The sequence below is a fragment of the Chrysemys picta genome, chromosome 8 (assembly GCF_011386835.1).
Source record: "Chrysemys picta bellii isolate R12L10 chromosome 8, ASM1138683v2, whole genome shotgun sequence".
Classification (NCBI taxonomy): domain Eukaryota; kingdom Metazoa; phylum Chordata; order Testudines; family Emydidae; genus Chrysemys; species Chrysemys picta.
In genome coordinates this window covers 78,748,962-78,768,106 of record NC_088798.1, presented here as the reverse complement: position 1 = coordinate 78,768,106, position 19,145 = coordinate 78,748,962, and the positions used below count along the sequence as shown (strand labels likewise).

Genomic DNA, 19,145 nt, shown 5'->3' with positions numbered 1-19,145 from the left:
AACCATGGCTGGTTGACAAGAGGCTGCTCTCCCTCATTTGGCCTTTAACTGTCTCTTCTCACAATCCTCCTAGTGGTTCTGTCTCCTTATGCTCCATTCCACTCTATCTCCTTTTTGCCCTTTCCCATTCACCTGTTGATTTCCAAGACCTTCCCATGCCTTTGATTTCTTTCTTAATGGACGCTGGGGCCCAGCTTCTTCTGCTAGGATCTAGTGAGGTCCTCAATCTCCTTTCAGTTGTACTATGGTGAGGCTTCAAAGTCCTGACTCAACCTACCTGCAGAGTCAGGAGAGTAAAAAGCTTATCTATTTTTTCTAAACCTGCTGGAGTCTCAAGGCCACAGGGCCAAAACTGTTCTAATATAACTTCACATGTTTTCAGGATCTGACGAATCCAGTATGTGTAGTCCAAATATTTTTAACCTGGGAGGGCAGGGAGTGGGATGGGAAGGGCTTTATAGCAAAGGGAAACTTCAGCATAAAACAACTCTTAGTAAGGAAATTGAGATAAGGAGGTTCAAAACTGGATCATTGAAATTGTCTATTTGAATTGAATTGAATTAGCACTAACTTAATCCCTCTCCTACAGTTTTTAAACCCACACATGGGAGCTCTGAACAGAGGAGGCAGGTCCAAGTTTGTTTTAATTGTTTACTAGGAAGACTTCATGGGACAATTACTGCTGTCAAAGATAATTTTATTTATTTGTTTCATCAGGCATTGTATGGCAAAACACAATAAAATTATCTTTGACAGCAGTAATTGTCCCATGAAGTCTTCTTCGTAAAAATGGGTGAACCTTAGGAAGTAGAGTTCAGGTTCACTCTCATTAGCTGAAACTGAAGGAGAGAGAAACTCTTGATTTTTAATATTTTGGGGGGGGATGATGGATTTTAAAAAAAACCCTCTCATTTTGAGTGCTTCAGATTTCATCTTATGGTTACTTTTAATCAGACTTCTCCAGATAAATATAAAATATCACCTTATTACCGGCACTGTGGATTGTGGATCTGGGTTCTCTCTGATTTTTAAATGTAATAACATGACAGATAGATGTCAGAGCTCAGTGTGAAATGAGAGACCGCCAAAGGGCTCATGTACTCTAAAAGTTCTGTGTTTGAGGATGTCTCAGGAATAGCATACTAAGAGTTTGTCCTTAGCATGTCACCGTGATCTCTCTCTCATCCATCAACAACCCCTATTTCCTCAGTCCTTGATCTGTTACAGAGTTTTGCTGATGTGAATGACAAAATAGATGAGAACAGCGGGGTGTATAATACCATTGGCACATCAGACCCTGAGACAATATTTTAGTTTAAACATGAATGGTTTTTTCTTTGCCTAATTTTTGTTATTGTTCTTTGCAATGATTACATTTTTATCCTCTCCTATCTCTTCACTTCTTTAACTGCTCACCTTTTTTCACTTTTTAAAAGGATATCCATCTTAGTTTGTGGCCGAATATGTAGTTTCCTTAAAATAAGAGTTGAGGACGGGGAATTACAAAACCTAACATGACAGAAATGGCTCTTTTAATCAAATAATTGTTACCAGCTGTTCAAACATCTAAACAACTTCCTGCACTGTTGTGAACTTAGAGAGCTGTAGCAGCAACATTTATTGGTTTCCAAACTCATTCACATTGTCAACCACTTCATAAAATAGAGACTGTCTTGTGGGTCCTTTTGCTCCTAAATCTGAATTCCACACCTTTCCTGCTAAGTGCTTGATTATATGAAAAGTAACAGGAGTCAATGTGAAAATAAACTGTATTTATTGTGATGGGGTCAGTTATTTGGTCATGTCCCCATCATAAATGCTGTTATTTCCTTGCCCAGGCCAGATCCTCAGGTGATGTAAACTGGTGTAGATTCACTGATTGTAAGATACGACATTTGTCCAATCTGGTTTGGAATTTATTGATGAAATGTTTTTACTTGGAAAACTGAAACGTTTTGTGGAAACGTATTGGTTTCAAGGAAAATTTCATTGGGAAGGGTTCTCAGATCCAGGATGGAATCTCTGGTCAAAACAGGGGAGAGCACAACTGACACTGGTTGCTCTGGGATGTGGGAGATCCAGGTTCATGTCCCTGCACTGAATCTGGCACAGCAGGGCTATAGAGTCTCTCTCTTTGTTTATGTGAACATTTTTGAAAGATGTAGTTTGCCTTCTAATGTGGAATGAAAACAAGTGTTGAAACCTCAACATTTTTCATGAAACAGAATTCTTGTTTTCAGGCCAAACAAGAATTTAGTAGTTTAGAAGTGCCTGGAGTGTCTGTATTCCTCCACTGATCTATTCTCCTGAGGTCAATTTGCAGTTTAATTTGATTTCCTTGTGTGACTGCTACTGCTATTCCAGTTTTGTCATCTGCAAGTTTTTGGGTTCTTTTAATCCAAGTTGAATTGAAACCATAGGATACCTGAGAAAAATATGAAGCAGCTGCTCAGGATGCACAGGGGCTGCTTAGTATAGCTGGTGAAAAAATGGTCTGAACACCCTAACTAACGTTCCTAAACTGAGCTATGGTTAAGAAGTATCCTTGCTCAAAGACTGACAAGTGCTAATCATTATAATAGAAGTCTCTCCGTGGATGACCTGTCCATGGATTGAAGTTTGAGAAAGCGTGTGCTTGTTCATGAGGTGCTAAATATGAAACTGATTAGAACAAAAGTGAAATTAGCCTGTCTATATTCATTGCCCGAGCTGTGATGTTTAAAAGTAACAGCACAAATGGCGATTTCAGTGTTTTATTTTCAAAGCAGTGCAAAATGAGCCTGAGAGTTTGCAGTTTGAATAATTTAAGATATATTCTTAGTTGAGGTCAGGAAACAATATTTCTCCATGAGTTTTATGCTGACAGTGTTCTTTTAAGATTTCTGTACATTTTCCTCTTCCAAGTTCTCCCTGTGTGTCCTATTTTTCCATCCCCACTGGTTACCTCCAAAGCTCTCTGAATGTTGCCCTCAGATAATTAGACAGACCTCCTTTTTTCTGTTGCAGGACAGCAGTGGAATCTTAAAGAACGGTAAGTCTGAGAGCTAGAGCAAAGACAGGATACACTGTACAAAGAAACCTACCTAAGCATATAACTGGAAAGAAGGAAAAGAAGTTCACTTATTGTGCAGAGGGCCTCCCGTAAGCCATTGAGGGGTAGAAAGGGCCATGCAAGAGGTATGAATAGGCTATGCATAAGGGACTTGGGGTGGGGGATTAGCTGGAGCCATGATTACACAGGTTCGTTGGTGCAGATCCTTCCAGAGAGATTGCAGAGTATCAGTGGCTGTTATTCCAGCTTCAGTGGGGCTGAACTGCAGATTCACAGCCTGCCTACAGTTCTAGAGAGGTAAATTTAGTCTTCCCACCTCAGCTCCATGGAAATCCCCACAGAAACACTGATAACTTACTTTGTGTGAATGACAGCATGTTGTTTTCACCTTGTTGGTCCAAGGGTATTAGAGACAGTGGTGAGGTAATATATTTAATTGGACCAACTTCTGTTAGTCAAAGAGGGACAGTTTACACAGAGCTCTTCTTCAAGTCTTTGTGTGAATGAGGCATACCTGAAGTTTACTGAGGATATAATTAATTACTAGCACTGGTTGAAAATTGGAGAAAGTATCATGACAGATTTTTAAGTTGTATATTTCACAGGATTTGAACCAGAACAATTTTTTAATTTTGTGATTTGTTTTTCCAAAAAATGTTGAACTTTCAAAATGTCATGGGTCTTCCCCTTTTTGCTTCTGCATGTAATGAAATTAATGCCTAGGTTTTTCACTATCAGTTCTAATTTTTCAAACTTCCTCAACTTTTGACATAGTGTGGCAAAGTTACAAAGTTGCAATTTAACTTTTCCAAAGTTAAGGGAGTTTTGAAGTTAGTTGACAAAGGAAAAATGAGAAAAAGTGTGGTGGAGAGGAGATACCTTTCTATTTTAATTACATCTAATGGCAATAAAGGAGACGAAATGAGAGGAAAAATCACAAATTTCATTTTTTGAAAACAAAAAATATTTCATTTTAAAACTAAATAAACTTTTCAGTTTAATTTTATTTAGAAATCTCATTTTCCCACAAAAATTCCTTTTTCACAAAACTCCATTTTTTTGGCAGGAAATTTTTTCAGTTGACACATTTGATCTGCTCTACTAATTAAAAAGCTATTTTCTTTATCTACTTGTGAGACTGTCACAAGTATAAATAAATTGCTGCTAATTTAATAGAACACAGTCTCCAGAAAATTTTAATAAATCGTGATATTTGCTGTACGTTTTGGAACCTAGTTTTACAATTGGATTCATACAATCAGACCTCTGCATCTAAATGGACTCCCATTCACTTGCACTGGGGTCATCTCACAGGATTGGGTGCTGAGCTGGATGCAAAATGTCATCAGTCGAAGCTAAATCACAATTCATTCAGAGACACCAAAAACATGTGGTGTTTTGCTTCAGTGACCTCACCCTCTCCATAAAGCATCTTAAACTGTCCAGACCTCAAATTGCCATTACTTCTGACCAGTTCTGATCATTAAGCTTTGACACCAGAGGCCAAGTTCCACACTGGGAAGTCAGATCAGCAGTTTAGTGGCTCAGTAAACCCCACAAACACAATCCACCTCCTGCTCATCTCAAGATTAATAGGTTTCAGAGACTCGAAGGCTCTCTAATGTGTTCCCCAACTATTTGGACTAATTAATTCCGGCCTAATTTAACCTAAAAACGTTTTTTTTTTAATCATTCTCTTAGCCCCATTGTGATTCATCGAGCCGAATGGTTAGTTATGTTCATATCTCAGCATGGCTTTTGCCATAAAGCACTCATCACTAAGCTGGTATCTTAGCTGTTACCTATGTGATTTCTCCCCAAGCAAAATCCCAGCTGGGCAAATGGGATCAAATTCTGAGCTGACCCTGGACGTCCTTTGCTGAATGTGTAGAGCAGCATGTGGGGCCAGGTTTCCAAGTGCTTACCACCCAAGAGCTCTTCTCTCAGTGAGGCACCTACATAGGACCAAATTTTCAAAAGTGTTCAGCACCCAGCAGCTTCCATTGCAAAACTGTTGACCAATTTTTCATAAAAGCACAATGCCCAACCTGCTGAGCCTTTCTGGCAATCTGGCCACTGGTTTTGGAGCCTAAATGGGAGCTGAGCAATTAGAAAAGCTGACGCCAAGTGTGGGAGATAGGGCCTTCTGAATACTGTGACCATGGTGTGAGTCAAGGCAGAATCTGGCCCGTGATTTCCAAAGCTCTAGTGACACTATCGGGAAATAAAATCATACTTCAGACCTGATTCTGATGATTGAAGTCTGTGGGAGTTTTGCCATTGACTTCAGTGAGCTCAGGATCAGACCCGTCATCCTGCTTCTTCCATTACTATATCAGTGGATGATTTTTGTCACTTTTGTTTTAAACATTGCTTTTCCGTTCAGTAGAAATGAGTCTTGTCCAGCAAGAAGAGGTTAACCATTAGCAGCACATTCAAACTGAAGTAATTCTTGCTTTCAAATTGTCATAATATTTCCTAGATTTTGGGGGCAAACATCTCAGTGGGGTGCTGAAAATCTGGCAAAAAGTTTCCATTCTTCTCAATAATGTAGCTTTTTTTTGTTGTTGTTTAAGACAGAAGAAAGCTTTTAAGGGCACCTTCATAAATGCATAGTGTTTGCATTTGCCTTATGCTTTCAACCATACAACACATCACTCCAGGGTTCTGACTGAGCACTTGAGCTTTGCAAAACAAGCCATCCCAAGTGATGGAGATGTGAAATCCTTAATCTGTGAAAAAGAGCATAGCTGCAAGCCGTTAGCTCCCTGGGGCCTTATTTGTACCAAACACTGTTTAGTAACTCTTAGTAAAACCCACCTTAATTCTTAGGGGATCTGTCTAATCCACTTTCAATCACTCTTCAGAACTCTTAGAATTAGATGGAAAAGCTCCTGTGAGATTCATTCTTGCCTCCATATGAAATTTAAAAGATTCTTTGATACATTCAGCTGCTTATTGACTAGCACAACTTCTAGGCCCTTTGCATAACATTACATTATTTGTTGTTGAGCTTTAGAGGAACTTTTGTATTACGTTTGTCTGAAAATTGTTGCTTTCTTTGTACAGAGGAGCATTAGGAAGCAGAATAGAGAGAGAGTAATCACATAAGCCAGGTTTCCTTCACTGCCTGAGATCTTGTCTCTTTTGTCACTGTTCATAGGTACAATCACTTTGGATAATAAGGTTTCAGAGTAGCAGCCGTGTTAGTCTGTATCCGCAAAAAGAACAGGAGTACTTGTGGCACCTTGGAGACTAACAAATTTATTAGAGCATAAGCATATGCATCCGAAGAAGTGGGCTGTAGTCCACGAAAGCTTATGCTCTAATAAATTGGATAATAAGGGGACATGTTCCCCATAATATTGTTAAAATACTGTGTATCCTCATCCATGTGAGTGGAGAAGCAAAGCATTCTCACCCACCATTGGTCCGTCCCACCCCAGATTTTTTTAAAATGTGATTGCTCTGCTGTTGTGTTCAGAGCAGGCTGCTGTTTTGCATGCGTCTGGCTAGATAAGGTAGGAAAGCCATTGTCAGTGGGCATATCTGAACTGTGAAATATTAAATATTAAACAAACAACTGCAAATGAAATGACTAACTCTAGCAATGTTACAATGGGCAAAGTATGGACCTGGTGAAAGGATAAAAGTACTTCTTTGTACAGTAAATAAAATTCCCGTCAAGTGAATTGCAATGTGTTATTTCTTTCACGTTGGAGCCTTGCCTATCAACAAAGACTCTAGAATGATTTTTTTGTAATTAATAATGGAAAATGACATTTATTTGGACTGAGAATTTCAAACTTGGGTGAACAGCCCTTTAGATCCCAAAATACAGATGTTGATGCCTAACTTTTTTGGAATTTTTTACCAAAACAGTTAAATGCTTGTTTAATGTCTCTTTATTTCATGTGAATAATACAAATCATTTGCTGAATTAATTCGGGTTATGAAATACATGTTAAAAATCACAGTTGATATAAGACTGTGAATGAAACTGATTTGTTAATTTATGGGGGGACAAGGTTGGTGAGGAAATATCTTTTATTGGACCAACTTCTGTTGGTGAGAGAGACAAGCTTTTGAACCACACAGAGCTCTTCTTCAGGTCTTGGTCCAATAAAAGATATTACCTCACCCACCTTGTCTCTAATTGCCTTGGACCGACACGGCTACAAATACGCTACATATGTTAATTTATGGGGTTGTTCTGCAGGTTTTGCCATCAAGCCTCCTTTGTGTTGATTTGCTTCTTGAGTCAGAGTAGGGCACTCCTATTTGGTACAAGTAACAGTGCCTTCTTTACCTACTAATGACCAGTGTTTACTGCCGCCATCTGCTGGCTGGGATACAACTGCTCTAATGCACATGATACTGCCCTGTAGTGACTGGTTTACAAACAGTGCTCCCTACTGCTGCTCCAGTTGGTGACAGTTCTTTTATGCCAAGGGGCAGAGCGTCAGCAGGTCTAAATTGTCACAGCTCCACTGACTTTAATGAAGTTGAGATTATTGAAGTCAATGGAGTTATGATGTTCTGTCCCTGAACCAATACAGTTCAGCTGGTGACTGTGTTGTCTGTATGTGTACAGCATATAGATGTATTGTGTATGCATATCTCTCTCTGTCAGAATTCTTCATGGCCCTTCAGAAGATCCTGGCAGGAGTTGCATGTTAGGACAGTATTTTCCAAGCAGTTTCTCTGTGTGCGAATAGAGCTTAATTGGTACTTATGCTCCATTTAATTATACTCCACGTTTTCGAACAGCTTTGGTGCAATCTGCTTAACTTAAACACCAGCTTTGCTAAATGGAAGGAAATAATCTTTTGGAGGATGTTGTCTCATTTTTATGTGGTAAATGTTGTATTATTTGATTTGCAGTGTTTATCCTGTGCTCCCTCCACTCTCTCGCATGGATTGAGGCTGGCAGGGTATGCAGGGGGAGTGCCACCTCAGCAATATGTTGCTCTCTTGTCCCTGACTACACAGAAACACTGAGTTGAGACCTCATGGAAGGGCAAGGGGCTCATCAAGGCCTGTCAGATTCCTTTTCCCAAACCTATGAGTCACAGCAGAGTAAGTTACTGCAGATGCAGTTCCTTCCCATCAGCCATCATAGGGAAGCTCCAGGAATCCTGACTCTTCAAAGAGCTTATGATCCAGTAGCAAATGTGACCAGGCAGCAGTGCGGAGGACCCTTACCCACAGAGTTTCCATGGAAATCTGAGTCTGAGGTGTGATATCGAGGGATAAGTGCAGATTTCACAGGACCTGCAAGTTAAAACTTGTGTATTCCATTCTCCAATGTGGGTTATTTCCAGAGAGGGGAGAATGGTTCCCTCTTTTTTTTTTTTTTTTGCTAGTAGACAATGGCTGAGGTTTTCAGAGCTATGTAAGGGACTTAGCTGTACAGTTCCCATTGAAATTCATGAGAGTTGTTCATTTAAACCCTCTAGGCACCTTTGAATTTCTCAGCCAACATACTGCTTGGACTGGAATAGGCTCTAGATTGTATTCTATGTTTTATTCAGAACTATTAATACTCTAGGTGCTCAATAAATAACAAAACAGAACCATGTTTTAGCAGAATAATTTTCCTTTTCTGCTTTCCTGTGGTTGATACTTACTGTTGTTATTCCAGTTAGTGTAAGCAGACGGTAATGGATACCATCTCCTAACAGAGCAAGTGCACAGGGTTGGATCCAATCTTATCCCTTCTGGGGTTTTGCCTAAAGAAACAACAAAACACCAACCTTTTTCTGGGGTTTGGCTGTCCATAAATTAACAGCTCTATCCCTTTCCTGAGTCCCCGCTGCCTGAGAGACATCTAAACACTTTTATGATTTGGGATTGGAGTTCACAGGACCCTCACGCTCTGGTTCCAGGGTGAGCCAGCAATTCTCTCTCTGTGTGCATGGTCCTAAAACCCAAACTCTGTTACAGTTATTTTGAAAATCACATGTTAAGCCCTTACTTTCATATGCTCAGGACTTTCTGGGGGAAAAAATCTTTATTGGCTGAAATTTTTCATCCTAGTCCTCAACCCAAAGATGATTTTGTAAGTTTGAGCAGTCTAGTTTATGGGGTTGTGGGGAAAACATCTTGTTTCTGTTGTGAAGATTAAGATATTTTTTCAACCACACAATTCAAAAAAGCTAAACTTTACAAGCTGAAAATTCCTAGATAGTGAGTAGTACAAGTGATTGCAAAAATAGTTTTCTACACATGCAGTATTAATCTCCACTAAGCGCAGTTATATTATTTTACATGACTGTGGGATAATGTAAATACATGATACTGTTGCTTAAAGTTGTGTATCACTTTTAATAAAAAGAGTCTCCCTGCTGATTTCACTGCCTACTTCCACAGTTGCAAAATCAACAAATCATGCAACTGGGGAACTCCACAGCAGAGAACTGTTGCTCTGTAAACAGTTGCCCATGGAATTTGCTCATGTACATGTGTAATTACTTACTTTGGATGCACAATTGCATATTTTGTGTGCAGAGGTATCTGTTTTGTTTCAGTCAGTCATTATCTTGCCAGTATGCCTCCAGTGCAAATAATTCAAAATTTAGTCCAAAAAATTCTTCTCTCACTGTCCCCTCTAGCCATTGGAGGTGGTGGGATCATGACCCCCCATCTTTGATGCACCTTCCAAAAATGCAGGTGATGATGAAGGTACTTGTGGGAGGGAGTGGTCCTGTAATTGTCTGGCCCTATCTTGGGGTCAAAGCACCTAAGGGTACTTCCATGAGTCCTCTTTACACACACATTCAAAGGCTAATTACAAACTCATCCTACGTTTCTACCTTGGTTTTGGAACTCCTGAACTTTTTATAGACACATACTGCAGCAACTGAAGGTTTGGATCTGAGCTTCAAAGACTGGATTCCAGATCAGACCTGGACTTCCCTACAATTGACTGATGTTCAGATTCAAGGTGCCAGTTCTTTAAAGAGATGGACCCATCTATGAAGTTTACATATAAACTTCACTAAAGTCCTGGTTGGGAAGGGCCACGTTCACCATTGTCCTCCACCTTGTGTCATCACTTTATACAAGGTGGGTGTTACCATTCTGACTTGCCAGTGTTTTACACACAGTTGGCCTAAGTGTAAATCCATGCACATGACACAGGGCTATGGTGAATTGGACCTCAAGACTGAGATTTTCAAAGGGGCCTAATGGAATTAGGTGCTCAGAAACCAGTGACTTTCCATTGCTGGCTCAGTGTCTACCCCTCAAGCTGTGCTCCTTCAGTTTTCCTTCTAGCTCTGTTAGTGCAACGAAATGTATGAAAGCACCAAGGTCTGAGGTGAGGTGAAGTGACTTATCTTTAAAACTCAAGTTAAAACCTCTCTGAGTGCACGTATCAATTTTTATGTATTTTTTCTTCCATTCCAGGAGCACTGATAACCCAAGGGCTATGTGTCCTTGAATTAGGCAAGGCTTTAATTATCGCTTCTGATTGCTTGATTCATCCTACATTGTATTTACCATCCATTGATTGTTCCCCCCCAGCTCTCTGCCTGAAAGCTTAAAACATGCTGACATTTATAGAAATCAATGCATTAATAAATCAGGAAACTCAGAAGGTCTGATTTGCTTTTCAATGAAGTAGAACTATTATCACTGCCAAAGTTCTGCAGAGAGAGAGAGAAGGTCCATTTGTAATGCATTCTCTAGGCTCATCATAGGTAGTTGATGAATAACCTTTCCAAGAGAGGGAAAAAAACAATTAAAGTTGAATTACTTCATTTATAATTCAGAGTGCTTCTGTGAGGGCTTCATTTAATAAATGCATTGTGGAGAGTTTCCAGGCTTAGTTCTCAAAAGCGAGCACAGTTTGGTAGCTTGACATATTCTTTCTAGTCTCACTTTTTGGTGCTGTTTTAAAATTGTAATTGCAAGAGGTGGTGGTGGTTGTTTTTTTTTTTTACTCATGGTCCCAGCTTAACTCTGCATCAATTACTTGAAAGCTCCTCTAGCAGAAGGTCCCTTCTAAGGCTAGTTGTTTATTCAGCAACAAGTGCCAGCTCAGTGGAGAAATTGGCTTCCTTCCTTCATTTTTTATTTTTTTCTACATTAAGAAAGTGCCTGCCTTGCAGGCATCAGGAGGAGACTCATGTGGGCTGGTCTCCACTATGGGGAGAGCCACACTGCTGCAATCATTTTAGCGGATCTAGTGAAGACCAGCTAATCAATGGCAGAGCGCTCTCCAGTCAACCCCGGGACTCTAGCTCTCCACAGGCTTGTCTCCACTTACCAGGGGATTGACATGCGGTGATCAATCCCCCGGGGGTCGATTTAGCGGGTCTTGTGAAGACTCGCTAAATCGACCGCCGATCACTCTCCTGTAGACTCTGGTATTCTACCAGAACGAGAAGTATAAGGTAAGTCGAGAGTTTCTCCCATCAACACAGCGCGGTGGAGACACCGCAATAAGTCAACCTAAAGTATGTCGACTCCAGCTACATTATTCATTTAGTTGGAGTTGCGTAACTTAGGTCAACATAGCCCTGTAGTGTGGACCTGCCCCGAGAAGAGTAAGGGAAGTCGACCAGAGAGTGTCTCCCGTCGACTCAGCGCTGTAAAGACACCGGGGTAAGTCAACCTAAGCTACATCTGTGATGGGTTAGATCACAGAACCCCCCTGGGAGCAACCACCCGATGTGCCAAGACGACTTCTTCCCCTGCCTTCCCTGCCAGCTCGGGGCCCCAGCACCCTGTCCTGCTGAGCCAGACACTCCCGTCTGCTCCAACAAAGACCCGGGGTCTGAATTACTTGCCCCAAAGCTGCATGTTTACCTGAAAGCAGCTAACAGAAGTGTTCTTGTCTTTAACACTCAGATGCCCAACTCCCAATGGGGTCTAAACCCAAATAAATCCATTTTACCCTGTATAAAGCTTATACAGAGTAAACTCATAAATTGTTCGCCCTCTATAACACTGATAGAGAGATATGCACAGCTGTTTGCTCCCCCAGGTATTAATACATACTCTGAGTTAATTAATAAGTAACCAGAGATTTTATTGAGTACAGAAAGTAGGATTTAAGTGGTTCCAAGTAGTAACAGAGAGAACAAAGTAAGTCACCAAGCAAAATAAAATAAAACATGCAAATCTATGTCTAATCAAACTGAATACAAATACCCTCAGAGATGCTTCAGTAAGTTTTTTCTCAGACTGGACACCTTCCAGGCCTGGGCACAATTCTTTCCCCTGGTACAGCTCTTGTTCCAGCTCAGGTGGTAGCGAGGGGATTCTTCATAGTGAATCCTCCTCTTTGTTCTGTTCCACCCCTTTATATATCTTTTGCATAAGGCGGGAATCCTTTGTCCCTATCTGGGTTCCCACCCCCTCCTTCTCAATGGAAAGACACCAGGTTAAAGATGGATTCCAGTTCAGGTGACATGATCACATGTCACTGCAAGACTTCATTGCCCACTTGCCAGCACACACATATACAGGAAGACTTACAGGTAAAACACAGCCATCTGCAGACAATTGTCCCTGTTGATGGGAGTCATCAAGATTCCAAACCACCATTAATGGCCCACACTTTGCATAATTACAATAGGCCCTCAGAGTTATATTTCATATTTTTAGTTTCAGATACAAGAGTTATACATTTATACAAATAGGATGATCACACTTAGTAGATTATAAACTTTGTAATGATACCTTACAAGAGACCTTTTGCATGAAGCATATTCCAGTTACATTATATTCACTCATTAGCATATTTTTATAAAACCATATAGACTGCAACATCACAACGTCAACTCCAGATACATTATTTACATAGCTGGAGTAGTGTAATTTAGGTCGACTTACCCCCGTAGTGAAGACAAGCCCTACAGAATCTGTTCTTTGAGGCAGTGAATCCCAGTCTAAGATTTATCCTAGCAGCAGGATGGTCATGTGCTTAAAGCTCTGGATCAGGATCCAGGACACCTGGATTCAGTTCCTAGCTCTGCTACAGGCTCCCTGTGTGTCAGTGGGCGAGTCACACAGGGCATGTTGACACTGCAATAAAACCCACAGCTGGCCCAGGTCAGTTGGCTCAGACTGACTATAAAACAGCAGTGTAGATGTTCAGGCTCAGGGTGGAGACTGGGCACTAAGACCCCACAAGAGGGGAAAGTCTCAAAGCCCAGGCTCCAGCCTGAACCCAAATGTCTACACTGCTAGTTTAGAGTCCTGCACCCCAAGCCTGCGAGCCTCAGTTATCTGACCAGGGCTCTGAAACTCAGTGCATGGGTTATTCATTGCAGTGTAAATGTTGTAGACATTGTAGGATTGTCCCTTAGTATATATTTGTGTATTTGTACAGCATGCAGCACAGTGAGGCCCTGACCTCTGTATAAGGGCCTGTAAGTACAAGTGTAATACATGCTGTAACATCCCTATCCACCCAGTTACCTCCTTTAATGCCAGTCTCCTTATGGATTTGGATAGATGGGCCTGGGTTCATTGGGATTCCAGCACAGCAGGGTGTAACTTCCTTATTCTCTTCCCAGATGCATTTACTTGGCACTACCTCCACCCTCCTCTTACTTCTTCCTGGGAAGATCACCAGGGTAGCTTGAAAGGAAAATTTTAAGCACAGGATGGCCCTGAGTTTCTTGCCAGATAGTTGAAGATAGTTTTATTAAAAAGGAAGTAAATATAACATAATAGGGTAAAGAGTCGCTGATGCCCTCTCTATTCTGATAATACCCATGAATTTCCCCACTCACGTGACCTGATATAGCAAGAGTAAAATTTAGCATCCCGTTGATACCAGTACTTCATAGGTGCCCTTGATGACCTATGATGACAGTATCTTTTGTAGCAGCAATAAGCAACTTGGCTGACTGGGTTCAGTGCAGCCCAAAGGACTGTCGGTGGGGCTAAGATGGGAAGTCACTCCACAGATTTAATAGGACAGTAGGTGATTAAATCCCCAAGGCTTGAGGATACAGTTCAGGGAGTAGAAGGTCTCCCAAAAAATTTCCCTGACTGTCTAAAAGATGGTGTGCTCACAACTCTGCGAATGATCCTCGGGTTCAGAGCTGAATCTTGACTCCTCAGCTGTTGCAGGGGGGCTGACAGTCTCAGTTGGCAGGTGTCTTCTTCATACAGGAGTGAGGCTTCTTCTGCTCCCAAGACAGCCCCTCCCCATAAAAGGATGCAGGGATGGGGTGCAGATTATAATAATGTATACCAAAAATCCTAACTCCTAATCTCTGGCCCTGGAGCTCTGATACAGTCACAGCAGGTGGGCAGCCCTGAACTAGCAGCCAGAGCAGTACTTACTACATGGTGACTGATTTACCTAGGGAGCTGAAGTATTAGCATAGCCTGATGGGATAGGGAGTTTTCCCAACACAATTGTATAAACTGGGAGTCACCTTGAACAGGAAACAACCAAGTTTGGGATTATTGCTTCCAGGTGCCCAAAGGCCAGTTCGGCATTTTTCTCCTCTCACAGTGCTCCTGGGCATGGGCATCTCACTGAGGACCTTCCTTATTGGTCAGGCTAGCTCTTTTTTTTCCCATCAATCATTTGAACTCTTCCCCTTCTCTAAGACACTGCTCCTCCTTTGATCAAACACGCTGGTGGCCATACAGGAATGCCTCCTATCACTCCCCTGAGCTGCAGGAATGCCCATCCGTAGAACCAACAGACTTTCCTTGCGTTACTAGCACACACAAACCCAGGAACCCTAGTAAATTCCATGGGGGTTACATAGATGAAATCTATGCATCTTCCAAACCAGCCTCATTATGAGAATCATGTCAAGTTTCAGATGTTAATTTCTCTCCAAGCAGCACAAACCTTGTGTGTCCTCACTTTAGTGGATTTCATTATTCCTATCACTTTATTTATAAAGCATGTAGGGATGCAACTCGCTTTAAATGCAGGCCTCCACACAAAGGCATTTATGTTCATTATTACTGTGAATAGTGTATAGATGACTGTCCTGCCCAATCCTGCAGCCAGTCAGAATTTGGATGGGGGGCACCGCTACTCCAGTGAGGTGCCAAGCACTTTGCAGAAGCAGGCCCTAGTATGGTGCTGATATGTCAAACCCAATCCATCAGTCTATGTGTTCTATCATTTTCACTTTTACTGTCCTGTTTTTACCCCACAGGGAAAGATATTTATTAACCCATTTATTGCCCAACTCCTGTAACTACACTACACTGGCACTTGCATAGAAATACTGAAGTGGTTCCATGCACTTGTTTACCTTTTTCACCTTAAATCAATATGTTAACAGAAGATCTTGCTCCTGAATCAATTTTCTGATGAGCAGAACAAACCCACATCAATAGTCTGGAATAAGGTCACTTTGGTGGCAATTGTTAGCAATGTGTGTTAGGTTATTTCATTTGGTAAGCAGCCCAGCTAAACAGTGATACAAGATGTGTCTACACATGGGGTAAGCAGTGGCATCAGTAGTGAGTACACAACACCTGTTCCATTTTCTATTTGCATTGTGTAAACATGTGGCAGCTGCTTGTTGTAAACTGAGTATGTAGCATTCTGTGGGGTATCCCGTGGTCTTTTGCTTAGCTACTGAGAAGCATGCACCCTGGGATTGTTTTCACGGTGAATTGTGGGAAGCCAAACAGGTTCAATTTTTTTTTAAAGGCATGTTTCTGCTGTCTCCACCCTATATTTCTTTTCTGGGCTGGCTCATACCATTTTCAAACAGCTGTGGGCCAGCATGGACCCAACAATGCTCCAGGCCACTATGGTGACAAGAGCAACTATGCACAGGCTGTTTGGCCTGTAGTGCAGCACTCAGAGCTGGATGGACCTTGCAGTGGACCTTGCGCATCACACCACTGAGAAGATGATGTGGGAGCAGGAAACTATTCTATGGCAGCAACAGGAGGATACTCTGCAGAGGTGACAGCAGGACGAGGCAGAAGAACAAGAGGACACCGAGCTGTTGGAACAAGAGGACCGGTTCCTGGATTAGCTAAAAAGCGTTCAGTGCCATTTCTGCACCTGGGAAACCAGTATGGACTGTGGTGCTGCAGAGCTGGGATGACCAGCAGCATCCAGAGAACTTCAGGATGGGGAGGGCTACCTTTCTTTGATGTATGCAGAACTGATCTAGCATTCTCTGGAGGTATCCCAGAGCTTGAGCAACAGCGTACCAATTTGCAGTGTTCCATACTCATGGAGAAATGGGTTGTCATTGTCATCTGGAAGCTGGTCACCCCAGAATGTTACCAATCTGCAGCCAAACAATTTGGCGTGGGGTGATCAACTGTTGGGGCCATTTTCATGCAGGCCTATCAGGGAATTGATAAGGTATTGTCTAACCAGACCATGAAGCTGGGTAATGCTCAGGAGATTATTGATGGCTTTGCATGCATGGGTTTCCCAGAATCTAATGGGGCAATTGATGGAAAACATGCCATCATTTTCACACACACCAACAGGGTGCAGAATGTATTTCTCCATGGTGCTCCAAGGACTGGTGGACCAATGCAGCAGATTTACAGACCTGCAGGATGGTCAGGAGGATCCACGAGGCTAGGGACTTTCAGAATTTGGTAATATTTAAATTAATGGAGACAGGACTTTTTGCCCCAGGAGCACTGTGGACATTAATAGTGTGGAGGTTGGTCCAGTTATTCTGGGGGACCTGGCTTATCCCCAATGTTGTAGCTAATGAAACCATATATAAGCCACATTCACAGAAGGAACATTTTACCTGTTGCCTGAGTAGTTGCAGAATAGTAGTCCAGTGTGCATTTGGCCATTTGAAAGGCAGGTGATGCTCTTTATGGTATAGGTTGGGAGCCGCAGAAAAAGAGTTCCTAACCATTATAACTGCACATTGTGTTTTGTGCAATATTTGTGAGAGCAAGGGGGAAAAGCCTAACTGAGGTGCAGAGACTTGATCGGAGGTTCGAGCAGCTAGCAAGGAATGCCAGAGAGAACACAAACACCCGTGAGAATGTTGTCAGGGATGCCTCCTGTTTGTGTTTTGAGTCACGTGCTTGAGCATGTTAGCCCATTGGGATGATGGGGGGCTGGGATGGAGATATTGCCAGCACTGGGACATTGAGTGTGGGTGGCTGAAGTTTAACATTCCCTATGTGCTTTGGTAAAACCTATGAATTATTGCAGCTTTATTTAAAAGATTTTCTGTGTTAAATACAAAGATGACTCACAATGTATGTATTTTAATGGCTTTATTATGAAAGAAGAATACCCAATAACAGAGTTTAAATGAAACCAATGGGAAAAAAATTCCACTCTTCTTAAGTAATGAACTTTACAAAAAACTTTTAATTACTGCAATTGTGCAAACAAAACTCAAAGTGCAATGGTAAGAACATTTCAAATATAACAATTCGGAGAGCATGCAAAAAGTTAAAGGCAAGTATACGTCTTGGCTCTATCTCTTTTTGTCCACATGGGCCATGGGGTTGAGTGCCTTGCTTCAAAATTCTCATGGGCATTGCCGGGCTACAAAGAGCTGATTCTTGGCACCCAGAAGTTGGATCTGAGCGGTAAATGGGAGCCTCTGGGAGCATTGCTGCTGGGAGGCGGAAGTTAGGAGTTCCTGCTGGTCCCAGTAGGCAGCTTTGTCTAAGGCTGTAGAACATGGCTGGGTCCCAAATAATGGGCCTGCAGGGACTGCTGGCCTCCAGGGGCATGTTTTGTGGGAGGACATTCTAGCTCAGGGTAGCATCCCCATGCATTGCCTCTGCATCTCTGTCTTTTTCCATGCTCTTCTTCACCGAAGGGTCGGTCCGGAGTGCCCCAAGGGTTGGTCCTGGGGCCGGTTTTGTTCAATATCTTCATTAATGATCTAGAGGATGGCGTCGACTGCACTCTCAGCAAGTTTGTAGATGACACTAAACTGGGAGGAGTGGTAGATACGCTGGAGGGTAGGGATAGGATACAGAGGGACCTACACAAATTAGAGGATTGGGCCAAAGGAAACCGGATGAGGTTCAACAAGGACAAGTGCAGAGTCCTGCACTTAGGACGGAAGAATCCCATTCACTGTTACAGACTAGGGACCAAATGGCTAGGAAGCAGTTCTGCAGAAAAGGACCTAGGGGTTACAGTGGACGAGAAGCTGGATATGAGTCAACAGTGTGCCCTTGTTGCCAAGAAGGCTAACAGCATTTTGGGCTGTATAAGTAGGGACATTGCCAGCAGATCGAGGGACGTAATCATTCCCTTCTATTCGACATTGGTGAGGCCTCATCTGGAGGACTGTGTCCAGTTTTGGGCCCCACACTACAAGAAGGATGTGGAAAAATTGGAAAGAGTCCAGCGGAGGGCAACAAAAATGATTAGGGGGCTGGAGCACATGACTTATGAGGAGAGGCTAAGGGAACTGGGATTGTTTAGTCTGCAGAAGAGAAGAATGAGGGGGGGATTTGATAGCTGCTTTCAACTACCTGAAAGGGGGTTCCAAAGAGGATGGATCTAGACTGTTCTCAGTGGTACCAGATGACAGAACAAGGAGTAATGGTCTCAAGTTGCAGTGCGGGAGGTTTAGGTTGGATATTAGGGAAAACTTTTTCACTAGGAGGGTGGTGAAGCACTGGAATGCGTTACCTAGGGAGGTGGTGGAATCTCCATCCTTAGAGGTTTTTAAGGTCAGGCTTGACAAAGCCCTGGCTAGGATAATTTAATTGGGGATTGGTCCTGCTTTGAGCAGGGGGTTGGACTAGATGACCTCCTGAGGTCCCTTCCAATCCTGATATTCTATGATTCTATGATTCTGCTGTCCTTGGCCAAAGCCACGCTTTCAACTGTGCTCTGTGATGTGGCCTTTGGTCACTGCCATGATCTCCTGGACAGCTCGATTTCTTTCTTCATCTGGATGCTCATGTATAGCCTCCACTTCTCAGCCAACTTGCTTTTCCTCTATTATCTACCAGGAATTCTGCAAACATCTTGTCACGAGTCTTCCTTGTGCTCCTCCTCAGCTTAGCCAGCTTGTCAGCAGTACACAGAAGCCCTGTCTTTGATGGTCTAGCTATTGAAGGTGCTGTGGCTGTGCGAGTAGAGGGGGGCGGAAAACATTTTGTTCATATTGTTCATACCCCAGAC

The 19,145-nt window shown here is 42.3% G+C and overlaps 1 protein-coding gene across 5 annotated transcripts in view; it reads left to right on the top strand.

Moving 5' to 3' along the window:
* The window catches only part of KCNIP1 (potassium voltage-gated channel interacting protein 1), a 559,284-nt gene that overhangs the window by 468,013 nt on the left and 72,126 nt on the right, over positions 1 to 19,145 (top strand). The gene's annotated exons all lie outside the window — the stretch shown is intronic.